Source organism: Puntigrus tetrazona, chromosome 6, assembly GCF_018831695.1.
Source record: "Puntigrus tetrazona isolate hp1 chromosome 6, ASM1883169v1, whole genome shotgun sequence".
NCBI classification, from domain to species: domain Eukaryota; kingdom Metazoa; phylum Chordata; class Actinopteri; order Cypriniformes; family Cyprinidae; genus Puntigrus; species Puntigrus tetrazona.
This window is the reverse complement of record NC_056704.1, coordinates 7,192,020-7,206,932: the sequence shown is the minus strand read 5'-3', so window position 1 is coordinate 7,206,932 and position 14,913 is coordinate 7,192,020. Positions and strand designations below refer to the sequence as shown.

Genomic DNA, 14,913 nt, shown 5'->3' with positions numbered 1-14,913 from the left:
AGCACACTCTCAAAAAACCACAGGTTGCCTCCATCTATGCCTGTACTCACCAGTGGAGCTTCCATCTACTCCATCAGTGTTAGGTGTATGAACCTTAGCGTAAAAAAGTAAAGTTAAAATAATTAAATCCAGATTAAATTATTGTGTTGTTATGAAACCGTAATGCCACATTTGGTACGTTTGCCAGGAAATATAAAGTGAAATAATAAAAGACTTAAGACATTTCATTTTGACAATCCAAAAAATACTAACCCCCAGGTGGCAAACAACTGCTTTGGGTCGTACACTTTTTTTCCTGGTTAAATAATATAATAATCTTAGATAGGATATTAACAACACTGCTCACGGTATAATGGTGACGCAGTCTTGATTAAATTGGAAGTAGTTTTCCAAGTTTGTGAGAGTTGCTCAGCAGAGGGATTATTTCAGGACGGTGTTAATGATCAGGTCAGTGCTAATGCCCCTGACACGGCTTGTAGTAAAACCTTTAGTGTCTGTGGGTTGAGACAGCACCTTAGCTGATTAGCTGTTTCCACATTCCTCAGATTCCGGAGGCATTCCTGACTCTACTGAAGAAATGCCTTCTTGCCAATTAGATAACGATCTTACATTAGAGCAGTGTCATGTTTCCTTCTAAATGAGCAGCTTTACCTGGAAGTGTTTAGTGATGCTTTATTCAATCCAATCTATTAAAAATTAATCTTAATTGGGTAATTCAGGGCTGACAATTTAAATACCGTTATAAAAATGTAAACATTAATAACAGTACTTTCTCAGCGCTTTGCACATGACTCACCAAGACCCTTACAAGTCACATGCATTCCCTGCAAACACATTTTATTCAACAATGTAGTTGGTTTTTAGGGATTTTAGTTTTTAGATTATTATTATTATTTTTTTTTTTTCACATGAATGATTGTAAACCAATCAAATTCTGATTGATTGCATTTCTAGAATGGTTTAAAGTTTTGCTTATAGCATAACTACGTTAGGCGTTAGTACACACCTGCCTCCTTTGGAGGTTTATTTTTAGATGGTTGCCTGTTTCATGACTCAGATTAGCTCTGACGTTTCCTCGCTATGCAACCTTGGAGTCATTAGTTCAGTTCAGTTCAGTTAGCATCGCTGTGTTAGCCAGCAGCCTATGACTTCCATTCTTTTGGCTCTGTGCGAGCAGGATGTGAGATGGCACTGCAAAGTCAGCGTTATTTAGTCCTGCAGGGTATATTCCCAGATGGGACCCACATATGGATTTGTTTATAGGCAGCTGATGTCCTCTGAGTGTACTTGCTGTCCTATAGCTTGAGTGTGTAGCAAGGAATTATTCGTAATAAGAGGGGAAATGTGTATTAATGAAGTAAAAGAGCCGTTTTGGTTTTTATTGCAACTTTTAGACATCGGTTTACAGAACTCTAGGTTTTAGTTTGGGTTATTCACTCAAAGGATGCCTGTGACTTGTTATAGTCAGTGTTGCAGTTTTTTGGCTGTAGTTCAGAGACGGAAAATAAATAACACGCACAACTGCGTTCTTTTGGTTTGATCTGTACCGGACATACCAGGCTATACAACTGTACATATCTGCGAGCATGTAAAGATAAGACCTGAATTAATGATATAATGTGCACTAATGGCAAAACATCAAACAAAGTTCTTTTGCGATCTTCATTTGAGGGGCAAAAAGAAAGGGCTGAGCATCAGTATACTGTTCCCGCCCCCTTGCTGCTGGAGGCGGGGTTAAGATTAATGTAAACATGACTCGTTATTCGATTTTGTTTTAAGTATTTTGGGACCTGTATTGTAACCAATTTTTCTTTTGAACAATTTTTGCCTGAGTTTTCCATGAGCAGTGCCTTGGCAGCTCTCTACTGTACACCCTTCTTTAAAAATTTCAGGTGGACTATAATTATGGCCACCAAAATTCAATATTAAAATAACATACATTATTCAGTGTACATAAATTATATAAAGTGAAATTCAGTTATATCCCATATGTCTTTCATGACTGGATTCAATTTTACATGTTTATCGCTTTTTTCTTTTTTTTGGACCCCCCATAGGTGACCTGTAACATGTAAAAGTCACTTGAGTGTGCAAAATGAAGTGAAGTGTAGAGATGTATGAACACAGTAGTCAATTTCAAACGAGGCAGCTTTCTGTTGATTTGCGCAACACTGAAAATCTGTGTTTGTCACTTTCATTTAAAAACAGCACAGATTTCTATTGGAATGGCTGAATTGGAGAAGCAGCAAACATGGCTGGACTTTAAAAAAGATCTGCATTTTTTTAAGGCTTAGTCACACCAAGCATGACAACTATAAAGATAAACTAGATGTAGTTCTACAAATTCTAAAAAAGAATAGCAGAGTCCACACCACCGCTATAACGATAAAGGCACAGAGAAACGATATAATTTTCAGAACTAATTTCCAGCTAATGGACGATACAAATATTGAAAGCCAATCAGAATCCATCCTCATATGACAAGCTTGATCATTTCATGCAGTAGACACACGTGCACTTAACAGAAGATAATTCAATTATAGTTATCGTCCTTTGTGTGAACAGGCTTTAGGTTCCAACAAAATGTATTGCTTATGAAAAGCAGAAGTCGTATAAGGCCATATCATTGACGCTGTTGAGTTGAAGTGGCTAGAGGAAGTAATGGAGGCGGCAGTGTTTTTTACGTTTGAGTCACTGGGTGGTGTTTAAATAGAACTTACTCTCAGCTTCCTCTGGAACAGTGCAATCACAAGGGTGTCTGTTTCATTGTTTTGCTCAGGTGTTTGTCGTTGGTAGGGTGAATTTATTCTTTTTTGAATTGACTGGAGGGTCTGGCTGAACTGTGACTTTCTGCCCCACCCTCAGAAGCAGCCGTCTATTGGTGTCAGGTGTAAGTAGGTGGGTGGGGTTGCGTGACCTACATCTACAGCCATGCAGAAGTAACGTCGGTTGCATGTGGAACTGTGACACGCTGGATGTGATAAGAGCAGAGCTGGAGCTTCTCATGGGACTAGTGTCTGAGAGTGGAAGGGAAGCAGACTGTCGCATACACTCACACATAGAAGTAGGATGGTCTTTTTTTGCCAGTGACACTGAGTCACACACTGTTTTGGATTTTGCTTTAAGAAGCGTTTAAATATTGCATTTTTTTTAACACTATTAATATCTCATGGGCCATTCAGTTGGAAAAAGTTCTTGTTTTTCAAAAGTCGCACTTTTTAGAACTTCATACTGCATTATGAAAACGCAGTACTCGTGTGAGATGCTGCAAAAGATGCAAGGCACGAAGTCAACAGTCAAAGGCATCAATCTAGTGCATTTTTACATAGAGAAATATAAATAGCAAAGTAAGAAAAGTCTGTTGTGTGTGAACATTTTCTTACTCTGCTGATATCTTAGGGTAGTTCATGCTCATGTCATTTCAAACCCAACCTTTGTTCATCATCCAAAAACAAATGAAAATTTCCAAGAGCTTTCTGATCCTCAATAGAAGGTCCGTACACATTCAAGGCCCAGAAAGGTGCTAAAAATAACAGCAAATTAGTCCATGTGACATTAGTGGAAGGCTCTCAGAAATGTATCAAAAATATCATTATGTGTTCAGTAGATGAACCTTAGTGGTGAGTAGTTAATGGCAGAATTTTTATTTTTGGGTGAACTATCCCTTTAATGTCACCCTTTTTTGTACTTTATTCAATAATGCACACTAACACACAAAGAAAAAAATGACAATTCTGATTCCTTAAAAATGTCATTATTGATTCTTTCAGTAGGAGTAAGCTTAAATAAAATTATTTATTATTACTGCATGTACTGCCTTCCGCAGTTATTTTAGATTTCAATTTAATATGCATTAAAAAGAACCGGCTTTTGAGGAATTCATTCGGGAATCTGGCTGTGCTGTATGTTTTTGTCTCCTGTTCGCTCCAACATGAGATTTCTGTGCGCGAGATGTCTGTTTGAATCAAAGCAAAAAAAAAATTCTAGTCTGCAGAAAATGCAAAATTCTCTCTCAGACGGTAGGTAATGCATATGGGGAAGCTGAAATATAGCTGTACAGAAGAGTAGCTTCTCGTTTCTGACATCCACTTGGCAGAGAAAATAAAGTCAGAGCGTATTTAGGCCTACATTTTTGAACTGAATTTCGTTGGGGCATGTAATGAGTGTGAATCTTTTTTTTCGCTTGGCCTTTTTACAGTCCAATAGAAAGAAATATTAGGGAAAAAAAATTGATTGCATGTTATTTTTGTATTGAGCAGCCTTAAATGTTGATCTCACTGAACATCAGTATTGCTTTGAATGGGCCTTAAGAGTCATTCATCGGAGAGTTGGTCTACACTGGTTGCACTGTTTTATGGTGCTGCTGAATAGTAGGGCAGGAAACACAGTTTAAATATTTCAGTATGGTCGTCTCCTGTCCGCATCGGTGGAAGAACGCACACTATGGAACCGTTAACAGAAGCGAAAGTCATGAAAACCATTTGGTTATGGTTTTTATTTAATATATTTTTTTAACGAGATATGTTCTGAAGAAAAGAGACCGTAATGCGAAAGAAATCTGGCTGTGGATTGCAGCCAGACGTGGATTGTTGAGTTGTACTGTATCCATGCAGCTGTCATCGCTCCAGTGTGCTGTAGAACATCCACTCCAGAACAAAGACACAGCGGGGACAAACTAAATGTGACTTTTGTTTCCCATGTGGCTTGCGAGGAGGACGTAAAAGAGAAGGATTAAGCTTGAAGGAATGAATTATTTTGCGCGAGGGTCAGTGTTCTGAGAAGTTAGTTGTTGACACATGCTGCTTTTACTGCATAGAGAAAGCGTAGAACAACTTGGAGTAGCAGAAAGAAAATCTTGCTTATGCAACACCTAAAAAGCCACATAATTATCTTTATGAGAGTTTTTTTTTTTAATAAGAGGGTCTGGCTGGGTTCACCGCTAGCAGTTGTGATCGTAGATTAAGTGTGTGTGCATATCTTTGCAGTAGTCCTTTGCGGCCACTCCTGGCTTCGTACCACTGCGGAAGCAGTGCTGTGTAAAAATAACGAGCCCTAACCGAGCGAACAGGGATGGGGGGTGGAGTGGACCGTGTCTGAAACTCAGATGCACTCATCCCGCAGTCTGCGTTTTGTAGGTCAGCCTCTGCCTGTTTGCACCATGTGCTAGTTGAAGCAGTCGCTGTTAGGCACGGAATCCTTCGAAACCTTCTACTTTAAAGTTTAATGAAGTAGTTAATGCGTCTTACCTTTTGCGGTCTGGCTTCTTCAGATTTGAAGGTGGTCACGGAAAGTTGGAGCAAGGTTTACACAACGAGCGTTTGGATTCTGCGTGCGCTTCAGTGATGCGCATTCTTACAGTAGCAGCGTGTGTATTGTTTTGTGACAGAGGGAGAAAGACTGTTATAGCTTTAGGCGATAATACTGACCTGACCAGTGGAGCATGGGTACTACACAAATACACACACACACACACACACGTGCTTACAAGCCTTCACTAACTATATGGTATTTTCTCTGATGAGGGATGAAGAGAACACAAAAATAGAAACCTGCAGCGCTGCATACACTCTTCTCACACAGAATATTCCCTTGGACTACCGTACATTTTATATTTCTGAAAATTTGGCTTCATGCATAATATTTGCTCACGTTAATTAGACATTATTTCAGTTTAATCAAGTTGAGTAAGCTAGTTATTTCACAGTCCTATGTACAATGCTATATATTTATTGTATATTTATTAAAAGTAAAAACCGTACGTGTAGTCACCTTATATTACCAGTACTTTCTTAAGTGCACTTTAAGTACATGCAAGTACACTTAATGTAAAATAAAGTGCAACCGATAAAATAAGCAAATTATACAAATTTGCTAAACGCTAGTATTTGAATATATATTTAGTTTAAGAAGTTGTTAAAAACACAAATAAAAAAGTAAACACTGTAACTGTCAAGTTCATGGTGTTAAATATTTATTAGCATGTAAAAAAGCTTTTAGCAGCATTTGCCTTTCAATTAGTATAGACTGAACTTTTAAACAAAGACACCAAACTGAAAGAGACTAAGACTGGGAGATCTGTCCTAATAAATGTTTGACGCCTGTTAGCCAAACAGAGCAATGTATAGATGTAATGCAGTGTAATACAATACCTTCAAATATCCAGAATTAATAAAAGAAAAGCCGTTGAGCACATATACCCATTTTAATGGAATCTTATGAAAACGATTCCTTTTACACTTGTGCCTCAGTAAAATGCATACAGATCCTTAATTCCAGCTCTATATGCAAATTGAGTACGGTTCACGTCAACGAAAGCAACAGATACACGCTACGGTTTATTCATCAAAAGCAAATTTTAAGATCAAAAACCACAACATAAGAGTGAGCAGCATCAGCACTGGTAAGATAATGGTCTCACTACTTTTAACGAAGACGAATGCGTTGAGCATCTGCGACTACTTCATTTGTGACTTGGCGTGTGTGCATTGACTTGTTGAAGAGATAATCTGCTACTCACCTGGCTATTCGTGTTGCATTAGTGCCGGTCATATTTTGCTATAATGCGTCGTGTAGCCTGTAACGCGCCCTCGGATGCATTTACTTTTGCCCAGCTTTGAAGTGATGGTCAGTTCCACACAATCGAAATATTATAGTTTTCTCAAAATGCTTAAATTGAAGAATGAAAGTAAAGATCAGGACATCGCACTTCAGTAAGGATGTCTGCGTTCTGAATGATTCTGTGAATTTTCTTAGTGAAGTATCTGCTAGATTGAATACACCCTTTAAGTCATGAGCCCTTGTGTCTTTTCTTGTGGATCACACTACACGGGTGGTGCTGTAAGTTTTTGCATGCGACGTTTCTTTCTCTGTCATTTAGGGTAATTAAATGTCTAGTATATAGATCAGCAGGGTCTTCACAGATTACAAACGCATCCCATTCTTAGGTTCATTAGCCCCAGACGCCACCGCACGATCCCATTAAACACACGCTGTGTCTGAACACACACCTGCTAGTGTGCGCGAGATACTGAGAGATCCGCGTGAAGATAGAGCAGGCAACCTGGCAGCTTTATGACGACTACTGAGTGTTTGGAAGCAGATTACATTCTACTATCTCCGTGTTTATACTCTCGGAGACTCTGATGTGATCCAAGCTGGTATTAAGGTCAGTGTGTGTGTGTGTGTGTGTGTGTGTTTGTGTCTGAGGGAGAGGATAAATGAGAGCTGTGCCACATGTTCGGAGGAAACCAGATGCTAAACAGCGGAAGGGAGTTTTGCAGCGTTCTTAGTGAACCATCGTCGTGATCATTAGCCGGAGCATTGCATTGTTTCGTATCGTGAACGTGTGAGAGCCTCAGCGGCTGATGTGGGTACAGGCGACTGTGATAGCGATGGGTTCAGTTCCTCTACTAGATGAATCGGGCAGACTTGGTGTTGTCCCCCATCTGACCTCAAAACACTTTTGTTTTCGGTCAGCACTTACACACCTCTTCTGAAGATCGTGAAGACAGTCAGAGGTCCAGATGGTGTCTCGGAGCAGAATGAGGGGAAGACGATTGTGGTGCTTCATGCAAAACAAGATTTTCTACTTTTTTTTGTCTATAGTAGTATAAAAAGTGTGGTGCTAAACAATCAGATAGCGTAATTGTATTTACATCACAAACAGTGTGCGCAATAACAAATGACCACCCACGTATTACTTGCATTCATTATTCAGCAACATGACCCACTCTAATAAATGACAGAGTACGAGCCAGTAAATGAGCTCCCCAGTGAACACAAGCAGCAAGCACTAAATGTATCTATTCAATACATTAAAAGTATCACCTGTGAATACCTAAACTAGATGATTTTAGTACAGGTTTTTCTACAGCATTCAGTATTTTAAAGGATCTTTATTATTTTTATCTTTAGTCATTTTAATTGTTTTAATGACGTTTTTCTGATTTGCATTACTTGAGCGTCATTTTTCATGAATGCATAGCATATTTTAATTGATTAAGAGTTTTTTAAGTGGGTGAAGTAGAAAGTAGTGACACTTTACAATAAGGTTCATCGATCCCACTTTATGTTAGGTGGCTTTAACTACTATGTACTTGCATTTAAATGAATATTTTGGCACGGTGCACTTATTGTGTACATGTTACTGTAATTACTGTGTCAGTAAAGGCAATAGAAATGTAGGATATGTCAGTTGCTGTTTTGCATAGGAACTGCTCTTCTGCTCACTGCTTTACTAGGCTCTGGGATTTGAATGAGTTTTTGCCCATCTGTCTGTCTGTGCGTGTGGGTGGTGTGAGGGGTCGTAGTGGAATACTCTTGTATTTAGGTGTTTTTTTTTGTTATGTCTTTTCCATTGGTGTTTGCTTGTTCTGTGTCCTGTTATCTGTGCTTGAAATGGAAAATAAAGGAAGCGAGGGACAGAGCGGTGAGATTTGGCCTGGGAATGTGAAACTGGAGGTGGGGGAAGCTCTCCTGGGTGTACCAGCTGAGATTTGGCTGGCCAAAAGTTTGGAAAATAGAGATAGAGTTGAAAAGACCAAGACAGTTGTTCGCATCGTCATCCTAGAAGAAAAATATACGTGAATTTGTAGCAGCAGTTCCAGCAGCTTAACTGCATTGAGCATTTCACAGAGCCGAAGAAATCATATCATAATCATATACTTAATGCTTATTTTACATTGCGTTTAAATTAGAATATTTTTTTTCTTTACATAACTTTTAAATTGAAGGTGTAAATACAAATAATTGAATATTATTTTGTTAACCAACCGTCCATCCAACCATCCTCATATAAAGGTAGAGACCTAGTTAATTTGTGCTTTGGATGATTAGTGTTGATCAAATCAGAGAGTGGAGTATTCTTACTTTTGTGACCAAACTTTAGCTTTTTGCCGTTTTTATTATATAGCAAAGTAGAGGTTGTGTCATCACTTTTATTTTACTGGATCATCACGCACAAGCTCTGTCTCTCTTCTGATCGCACCACCGTGGCGCCACAGTTACCCAGCATTATGTCTGTCACCTCTACAGTGAAGGACAGCTGTGGTCTGCCACCTCTCACGCTCATGTTCTGCATCCCTATAAGTGCTTGCCAGGGCACCAGTGCCAAGGAATTAGGCCACATCTGCATGTTTTCCCAGAGTGTTGCAGCTGCATAAAACCGATAGCAGCACCCAAGCATTTCTGTGGCTAACATCCAGAAGTGGGATCAGAAGGAAAAACATCTTGTGTGGTGTTAGGAATTCACAGCTCTGTGTGTGGGAGAGCAGTTGGCGTATCTTTGCTTTGCTGCAGGTGTCACCTGTTCAGGCAGTCGATGAGCATGATAACCGTAGGAAACACAAGAGACAATCGGCTTGAAAAAACTTGCAATAGTTTTACAATATTCTGTTTATCTTCAGGGTCCCGTCTTGCCTTTTGGTTTTGTGCACTTACTGTTCAGACTTTGTCATCTGCCTGTCTCGGTGAGGTTGACTTCCTGTCTGAAACTGATTCATGAAGTGTTTCGTGAACTGCAATCAAATGCCGTTCCAAAGCAAGGCCCTGTAATTACATTTACATTTACATTTACATTTAGTCATTTTGCAGACGCTTTTATCCAAAGCGACTTACAATTGAGAGTACAACAGCGATTCATTTTTTAGAGAGACAAACAGACAGTGTAAGTGCTTATAACACCCAGTCACAGGGAGTGTTCAAATTAGTACATGCCAGAAGGGAAGGAATAAACAAGGGGATAAGAAGAGAGACAGAGACAGTGAGAGTGAGAGTATTTTTATTTTTTTTTTTTTTTTTTTTTTTTTTTTTTTATGATGAGGTCAGGTATTGCTGAAAGATGTGAGTTTTCAGCAGTTTCTAAAGATTGACAGAGATCCAGCATTCCGGATATGTACGGGAAGATCGTTCCACCAGCCAGGAACAGAGAACGAGAAAGTTCTGGATTAGTTAATTAATTAAAGTTTGTAATCAGATCTTAAAATGTTTGTTGTGGCTAACGGTGAAGGTGGACAGCAATTGAATTATAATTAAAATAAAAGCTAAGTAAATTTTTCATATTTTGATCAATTTATGAAAAGATCACATTTATGGTCATACAGTATGCTTTTAAATCACATCCCATAACTGTCATTTCTGTTGTATTATGTTTTTTTTGGTGTGTTTTGCATGCGTCCTTTCAGGACAACTTGGCAGAGAAAAGACGTTTCTTGCTGTCATTTTGTTTTCAAGGCATCAGATTCAATACAGGCTGCAAACATTCACCACTCACCTAGCAATTTCTATTGCTGTTGTGCAGCTGAAGATTCAGCAATAGAGAAGCGGCGCCGGTCGATGGAGTTTAGTTTAGAAGGCTAGAATGTTCAACTTTGTACAAGATTCAATGGGAAGTGAAAGTGAGCTTGGGGAGTAAATGGCCTTTGGCCTCTAAGTGTAAGCAAAGGCTATGGGTTTTACCCTGGCCAATTGCTCAGGATGTAGCAGGGAACACTTCTTCCATTGTATTTAAGTGTCTGGGCTGATATTGCTCACTTCATGTGTTTTTGTTCACCTTCTGAAGAGGTCACATCCTCTTTGAAGCTGCAGTCAGGTTATTCCTGCTTGTACAGGTGAGTGTTATGTGTGTAAATTCCCTTCTCTGTCATCATGCCCCTTTAAATCCTGCCAATGAGCTAATTCTCTGTGCATTAATTCCCAAAGCGCCACTGGCTTTCCACTGAGCCAAGCATTTCCGACACCATCCATCCTGTAGCTTTTTTTTTTTCCCCTCATTCTCCTGGTGCCTTTCCTCCTGTCCTTGGCTGGTGTCTCTATCTGCAAGCTTTTCATGCTAGGTTCTGGATCTGTGCCTGGTAGATTATGGTCACAGTGACCCTGATTGGTCACTAGCAGATGTCTTGATGTCTGCCCGCTCACAATCAGTGCTCACAATGGCCCCTTCTGTACAAGAAGCATTTCCACTGGACGACTTTTTTAAAGTGCTTTTATGACTCTCATGAATGATTCACTTGCTTCTTCAGAAGCATCTTTGCAGTCAATGCCTTTTGCCAGGAGAACATGGTCTGCATGAAGACTTTTCTGTATTGTACTAATACAGAACAAATGCTCATTGAGCCTTCTTGTCTTAATACCCTGATATACTTAAAGGGCTATACCTCAAAATAAGAAAAAATCTGTAATTAATTAGTCATTTTGTTCCAAACCGGTAAGACCTTCATTCATCTTCGGAAGCCAAATAATTTATTTTTATTATTAAATCAAAGAGATATCTGTCCCTCCACAGACAGAAACACAACTGAAATCTTCCCAGACTTTTCCCAAGACTTTTTTTCTTTGCACAAAGAAAACAAAAATAACAAATTACCTAACTATTCTTCTTTCCCCAAATGATGTCCTTGATGCTGCGTTTTAGAGAGTATCACAACCAATGTTATTACATTTATTTTAATATAGTTTTCAAATTTTCTATTGAATTCAGTTTAGTTTTTATTAGTTTCATTAATATTTTTGTTTTAGCTTAGTTATTTTTATTTGATTTGTATATAGTTTGGTTTCAATTTTAGTTTTAATGAATGTTTAGCAGAATTAACAGAGCAGCATAGAAATGTAAAATATACAAATATAAGGCCTTTTCACTAAAATATACACAAGTTGTGAACTTGTGATTATATGTAATGATGTGTGTTGAAAGATTTTATATTAAAATAAATGTAGGCTAATTTCATTATGATCTTTTTTCTTATAATATTGTAACTGCACTGTCCAGCTCACTTTTCCTCGAACAGCTGCACATAAATCACTGGGACGTTCATGTACCGAACGCAAGCAACGCTGATTACGCCAAATATTTCTTTAGTAATCTTCAAAATGGTGGATAACTTAATTTGGGGGACGTCTTCTTGTAGCTTCATAAAACTGAAGCTGAGCTACTGATGTCACATGATGTATTTGAGACTGTATGCCTGTTTCACCGATGTATTTACTAACTCTACATTTCTGGACATGGGAACATTTGTTTTGCCGTCTATGGAGAGTCAGATAGCTCTTCAATTTCATCAAAAATATCTTATTTTGTGATTCGAAGATAAACAAAGGGTTTGGGTTTGGAACAACGTGAGGGTGAGTAATTAATGACAGAATTTTCTTTGATTGAATAGCTAACATGTACGAGGTCATTTTTTCAACACAATCTTGCTGAAATAAAGGTTGTCTTTAATTTAGTTTCTTTGGTTTATGACAGTTCAGCATCACGCTTTTTTAAAGCGCCAAGTTTACAGACGCCCATGTTTTTCGATTGCCAATAATAGCTCAGGTTTACATGATTTCCAGCAGAATTTACCAGGTCATTCATGGCTGCTTCTTTATGATAAGGTAAAACTGCTGTGTTTGCAAGGGCTCACAACTTTTTCACTTTTCACAACTCATAGGTACACATTAAACGATACTGGCCTCTGAGACTGCAAATATAGATATCTGACACAGGTTTCTGCAGATGTGCTAAACCCATGCTAAACAAAAACTAGACGGGCCTAGAAATGATTTAAACAATAGAAATAAAGTTGGCAATTGGCAATTTTATTCATTTTGGCTGCTGTTTTTGCCACCAAACTCTGGTTTATTTCTGATCTTGGTGGTCAGCAAGGCTTGCAAGGACAACCAATGAAAGGGTTCTTCTGTGTTGCTGTGATTTTTAGATACAGCTGGCTTCCTACCCTGGTTGCCCTCCATGGGCTGTCAATCAACAGCGTGCGCAAAACCACACACCACAATTGATAGCAAACAGCTGGCGAATGCAAACACTCAGTGTGACTGATTGATGAGAATGAATTCATAAACCTTTATAAATCCAGCGCCTGAATTTTGCAGAGCATCCGAAGAAAAAGACACTCAGATAATGATGAGACCCGATAACAGAAATGTGGGGGATGGGTTTATTCTGGAGGGTGTTCCAGTGCGGTTTCAATGACCCGTGAGCGTTTCCTCTCTGTTTGGGGGATCTCACAATTAACTGAAGGATGGCCCTGCCTCCCTTCTCTTCTCTGGGTGCTGCGGAGTGACTCTTGAGGCTGGTGTTATCCACTGTTTGTTTGGCTATTGTTTAGCTGACAATAGGCCAGATCAACGGCTGCAGGCGGCTAACTGATGAAAGCTTTTCATGGCGATAAGTCTCGCTTTCGGCAGACGCTGGGAAACAAGAGGTCAGCCGGAAACGTAGCGTGTGGCGCACGTGTGTGGCAGGTCTTAAGCAAACATGAATATTCATAGTGGTATTATCCACCGTTTGATGTTGTACGCTCAAGTGTTGTTACTTACAAACACATTTTGAACAGAAATGTCAAATGTTTGCCGTTTACTTCATTTTTATGGAGCCTAAAAAGAGCAAGTCACCAGTTTAAAGGGCATTGCGAGTTATTGAGGGCTTTCCCCAAATGTTCTGATGTTTATCTTGGAGTCTATGTAAAATAACCCGTCAGACTAGTTACTTGGACACGGCCTAGTCACCAAAAAAAAACATTCTCCCTTTGAACAGGAGTATGAATCCTGACTGTGAAAACTGCTATCGTTTCATTGAGATGATGAAGTTGGCCTTAATTGCTTTGATTGAAACTAATTCGTGGGCTCTTTGTTGGAAGAGCTTCATTGGCGACGCCGTTTGATATGGGGGGCGCTTAATTGCGAATGCGTGAAGAAGGGAGTTGCTTATTTGCATATGGTGGAGGATGTTTATTATTTGGGTATTCGGGCGAAATTATGTTTTCGTTTATGTATAAACAGCAGCGATCTCTTAACCCCTGTGCTGAGAACAGAATGAGAAATGAATAGCAGCCCTGCGGGGTTTGACAGGGAGAGGGGGACGAATGAATGAGTGGTTATGGGTTTGATGCCATTTATGAGAAGCCAGTGACTATTTGTCATCGTCAGTCTCTCGTTAACCCACCGTCAGACACGCACACCTCCCCCCACTGCCTTCTGAAGCACGAGCTGCCCTCAGGATATGGGGCCCGACCCTCACCCACACAACAGCGTGTGTGTATACGCATCTCATTATGTATGCAGCGTGCAGTAAAATTGATAATGTTTCTCGGCACACAGAGCAATTAAAGTTTTGTTTAATATTTTCATTAATTTGGGAGTCGAGGTTCGGCCCGAGACCCCAGCAGGGGTCTGTCTCCACCCGGATACTTTTTGTCTCGACCCGCATTTATACTTCTTTTATATTTTTTTCTGTTACTCTGTGTAATTGTTAAGTCTTGTTTCCTAATCCCCACCTCTAAATATGTAGAGTATTTATGAGTATACACATCACTATGTACGGCGCTCCAAAAACGTAAAGTATGATAAGTAAAAAGCAGTTTGTCAAGCAAATAGTACGTGACGTATGCACGTTTTTGTCTATGCATTTATTTAAAAAATGTATTGAAAATGCAGATCATGCGCGCAATGAGTACATTGTTTCATGACTGCGCGTCAAAGTCAGTGTTTTCATATCCTATAATTTGGATATTAATATAAAGTATTAATTCAATTCAATTCAATTCAAGTTTATTTGTATAGCGCTTTTTACAATGGCTATTGTTCCAAAGCAGCTTCACAAAAGCAAATTATTACAAGACAAAAGCAAATCGTTCCACAGACATAAGCAAGTCACCACACAACAGGATGCGTTACAAAACAGCTGGATGTATTACAATGTAGAAAGTCCAAGATAGATTTAGTCCAGACAGAAGGTTGAGTTTTCCTCGACGTCATCGCAGGAAGGTCATCTCCTCACTGGGTCCACTGGAGAGGCTCGGTAACTAGATGCCTCGGGATGTACATCCCGAGGTGGAGACAAAAGGATAATTAGAGTAGCGGCCATTCATACTATTGGGAATCACGATGTACTGTAGCATAGGTTTCTGTTAATCTTTACGA

At 39.3% G+C, this 14,913-nt stretch overlaps 1 protein-coding gene across 4 annotated transcripts in view; it reads left to right on the top strand.

The window, feature by feature from the left end:
- agap1 (ArfGAP with GTPase domain, ankyrin repeat and PH domain 1) overlaps positions 1–14,913 on the top strand; it is a 137,018-nt gene that overhangs the window by 38,247 nt on the left and 83,858 nt on the right. The gene's annotated exons all lie outside the window — the stretch shown is intronic.